This window comes from Galeopterus variegatus, unplaced genomic scaffold (genome assembly GCF_000696425.1).
Source record: "Galeopterus variegatus unplaced genomic scaffold, G_variegatus-3.0.2 Scaffold6515, whole genome shotgun sequence".
NCBI classification, from domain to species: domain Eukaryota; kingdom Metazoa; phylum Chordata; class Mammalia; order Dermoptera; family Cynocephalidae; genus Galeopterus; species Galeopterus variegatus.
Window position 1 is genome coordinate 47,013 of NW_007732626.1, and position 5,056 is coordinate 52,068.

Below are 5,056 nucleotides of genomic sequence, written 5' to 3' on the forward strand. Positions count from 1 at the left end.
AGATAGGAAAAATAAGTTCTAGTGGTATACAGTAGTTGTAGGCACCTGTAACTCATGATAATTTAATGTATGTTCTCGAATGGCTAGAAGAGAGGATCTCAGATGTTTCCATCAGAAAGAAATATAAATTTTTGTGATGATCAATTTTCTAACTACCCTGATTTGATCATTACACATTGTATACATGTATTAAAATATAACTCTGTGCCCCGTAAATATGTACAATCAATATGTTTCAATTAAAAAATAAATAAATTCAAAAAAATGATAAAAAGACCATGCCTAAGAGTAGACAGGGATATCAGCAGACTGTCAGGTCACCAGATATCAGTTCACTCCAAAATTCATCTTCTGGTGGGAACAAGGCTTCTGGGCAGTTAGGAGTCCCAGCTCTGGCAAAAAAAAAAAAAAAACTGGATTGGATTTCCCAGTTTCCTTATTATTCTAAGAAGGGTAGATTATGGGCACGCCACAGTGGAAAAAAGATATACTCATATTATGAACATTGGAGGAAGCATTGCAGCACAATGGCATATATGGTCCACCGGTCCCTCCAGCACTAGGTGCTGAGGGCTACCGTGGAGGAGACCAATCACAAGCAGGACAGGGCTTAGAAAGAAAGAGAGCATCATAATGGAGTTTTCCAAAATAACCGTAGATACAACTTAATCCCTTCCAGTACAGCACTATTTAAAGGGTAGTGATAAAATACTTACAGACACATAATTCAAAGTCTCTTGGATCAATATTCTCAATCTTTTTTGACCTCTATCTCCTCTGTTCAGATAAGAGAGCCCATTGTCTATCTATGCCAACTGTTCCCACCTCCCATTGGGAAAAGAGCTGGGGGAGTACAAAGAATTTGGAAAGAGCCAAAATTATAATTAATATGGTCTTGTTACAGTAAATTAAAAAAAATGATCAGCAGAAGTAAAACCTATAAGTATTTCTACAAATATATTATTAATATAAACCCTCTATGTTATTAATTGAAACTGTTGGACTACTCAAAACAATATTGATGATACACAGTTCAATGTACCAGAGATGGAATTGCATCTAAAAATTAGGGCAATTCCAATTCTTTGCGTGTGTTTTGCAACTAAAGACACAACCTGTTAAACATTCAATTTCATTTTGTTACTAAATAATGTGTGCAATAGGTATCCTCATCCTACACATAATTCATACTCCACCCCTGGTCCCCACTTGAATCTCTGACTCTTGCCCACTTCTGGCTCCTTCTCAGATTCCACTTCTATTCCTGAATTGCATCCTAGCCTTGAGACTCTAGTTATCAAGACTTGATAACTTTTAAAAGGTGAGAGTAGAATCTTGTCTTTTAGCATCATGAACCAGGAGTGAATGTAAAAATATCACACTCTTCATGACTATAACTGCTTGCTATTCTCAGTTCTGCATTACTTATTATAAGATCAAGTTTACAGAAATTTACCATATTAGATATGACTCTAGCCTAATAATCCAGATATGATTATTAATACAGGCCCAAATATTAGAAGTATGAAAAAGATCTATCTTGACATTTTAAATATGTGACACTGGCAATTATATAATACAGGCCCAAATATTAGAAGTATGAAAAAGATCTATCTTGACATTTTAAATATGTGACACTGACAATTATATAATACAGGCCCAAATATTAGAAGTATGAAAAAGATCTATCTTGACATTTTAAATATGTGACACTGACAAGAGAGCTAAGGCAAATGTGGAAACGTATTTCAGCCACATATCATCACTGGAATTAGGGTGGTTGTGTGTGCTCTAGCCTGAATAGCTCGTAGAAATGGGAATCTCTCAGATTTGGGCATTACTTCAGTAGACAGAGTGACCCCAAATAAATAAATACTTGATGGAGTTTGGATGTGCTGTCCCCACCAAAACTCATGTGGAAATTTGATCTCCAATGTGGCAGTGTTGGAAACTGATTGAGTCATGGGGGCAGATCCCTCATGAATGGATTAATGCTCTCCCTGGCGGGGGGTCCTATGTGTTCTCACTCCATTAGTTCCCGTGAGAGCTGCTTGTTTGAAAGGACTGTGGCACCTTCTCTCTCTCTCTTGCTTCCTCTTGCCATGTGATCTGCTTGTACCCACCAGCTGCCTGCTGTTTCCTGCCACGAGTAGAAGCAGCCTGAGGCCTGTGCCAGATGCAGCAATAGAACTTATTTTTTCTATATAACTGTAATTTTGTGTCCATTAACCAGCCTCTCGCTATTCTCCTTCCTCCTCCCCTTTAATGCTCTGGCTTTGGAGAGGTTTTTAGTGTTTTGCTTTATTTTTTTTTTCTTACTTGAAATAATCTATGCCAATTTTACAAAATGTGGAATATCATGCAACTTAGTAAGCAAGTGATTAGAAATAATACCCCAAATCTTAACACCCTTGGTAAAATCTTGCTAGTGTTCTGGTATAGTTCCCATTAGACTTTTCTCTTTAAAAAGCTGAGATCAAAAATTGCCAATTTTTGAATGATTTTTTCCCTCCTCAACCTTATTTCACCTAACTGGGTATTTTACCCTTAAAAAGAAGTGTCACTCACCTGAAAGAAAGAAATGGGTTTGGGCCTGTGAGTTATAGAGGATAGAACTCTCTCCACTTTAGACATGCAGAGAGACAAGGAGGTCAAATGGTGGCTCTCCTGGGTGAAGCAGGAGATGGCAGGACCTAAGTTAGTGCAGTCATTGAGATGGTGACAGGCTTGAGTTCAGGGGAGTGACTGAGAGCAAGTGAAATGATAAAATGCCAAGTTACTAGACAAGAAAGCTCAATAGGGAGTGAAATTTCTCAAGTTTATACCAAGGTCATGTTCACTATGGTGGGTGGAATGCATGACTATGCACATATATGACAAGTTACTTAGGACTACTTCCCATGGCTAGAATTGCATGAATAGAGTCATGCCCTAGGGCCAGGATCATACAAAGTTGTTGGGTTACCAAGTTGTTTAGTGTCCAAAATTCATCATGAGGCTGGGATCAGGCTGCTGCACAGTGGCAGCAGAGGATAAGGCCAGCTAGATTTTCTAGAGGCTGTCAGTGCAGGGCTGGGTGAGTGAGCACTGGGGAATCCTGGGATTCTCATGAGAAGCCAGCCAGCTGAGGAGAATGAAGGCTGTCCTCACGATGCCAAGATTGGAAACATTAAGAGTGGTATCTTCGTTTTTAAAGTCCCAAACCAGAGTAAGGGGTCATATAAACTAAAATCAAAGCATGTTTACTGTGCCTTTCAAAAGGCTGAAGTATGGGAATTACAGATTAAACCGGTTTGGCCATGTGTTAGTAATTGTTGAACTGAGTGATAGGCAGATTGCAGTTTCTCTGCGCTTTGATATGTTTGACAATTTCCATAATAAAACACTTTTCCAAAAAACTACTTGTAAAAATTTTAATGACTGCATAACATTAACTCACAGAAGCTTCACGAACTCTTTGCCTATCTTGATCACCAATTTCTCTCTAGTGCCTAGAATAATCCTGCCCATTAAGTGTTCATTTAATTAGTTAATATTCATTGATTTTCTTAAATATGGAGACGCTAACTTAAATTGATTCCAACTCTGATGGATGGATAAATTTCTGGGTTGAACCATGTTCTTAACCTAATTTAGTGGTGAGCATAGTATTTCTACTACAGTGGCAGTTCTCTTTTCTTTATAAGTAACCCCAGTGTAGCAGTGCCAGAGTGACAAAGCAGTGAGGAAAGAGAGGACTGGGGTGGGGAGGCTGGAGGCAGAATAACAGAGAGAGGTAAGTATGCCAGAAATAGACTTCGGGAATACTGGACTCTTGTTCTTCATCATACTCATCTCCTACATTTGTTTTGTACACAGCACCACCAACATATTTTGTGTGTGTCCCTTATTTTTCCACACAATATCTCATGTCTTCCCAAAGGATATTGTTCCCCAGTCAGGGTTCTCTGGAACATTTGTGGCTCCCATGGATTAGGGCTCAAATACAGAATTAGAATACTCTGGAATTTTTAATTATTATAGTTTCTGTATTAGTCTGTCTCTGTTGCTATAACAAAAATACCTGAAACATGGTGATTTATAAAGAAAGGACGTTTATTTGGCTCACGATTCTGAGACAGCTGCACCTGGTGCTGGCCTCAGGCTGCTTCTACTCATGGCAGAAAATGGCAGGCAGTGGGGGTAAAAGCAGATCACACAGCAAAAGAGAAAGCAAGAGAGAGAGGGGAGGTGCCAGGGTCCTTTAAACAACCAGCTCTTGTGGGAACTCATAGAACAAGAACTCACTTATTACTCTGTTCCCCCACCCTCCCCAGGGCATTAATCTGTTCATGAGGGATCTGCCCCCATGACCCAAACACCTCCTGACAGTGCCAAATTAGGGATCAGACTTCAACATGAGTTTGGGGGTGGGAGGAAACATATCCATACCATATCACTTTCTAAGGGAAGAAAACAACATTCAAATGTCCGTTTTGAAGACTCCTTGCTAAACAAGTGTTCTCCAAGTATAAATAATAGCAACAGCTCTCATTTGCTGAGCATTTGCTAATGAAGCATATCACAAAAAGCACTTTCTTTAATCTTCACAGCGATCCTGTGGGGAAAATATTGACCCATTTAAAGATGAGGACACTGAGACAAGCATAAGGTCACATGATCAGAAAACAACAGAGTCAAGTTTGACTCACCTTTAACTACTTACAAAGGGATGTTCCCATTAGGAACCCAATCTGGATAATTCAAGACAAAAACAACTTTCCCTTAAACTATTTGATAAATTAAAATAGAAACTGTGAGATTTCTAAGTATCTGATCATAATTAATTAACTTTATATTCTATGTCTGACTCTGGGGATGTCAACCTGGAACTCTACAATTTTATTCTGTCACAATTTTCTCTTGATTTGAAGTAGGAGGGCAAGCCTCAGTGGTAGGGTACACAGGTCCCCGCAGTCGTAAGTGGTGGCAGGGCTGCCAAGAATCAAACATTTCATCATTCTATGGGCCATACAACACAGGTAGGGAGAAGGGCCTTCAAAAAAGTGAGTATAGG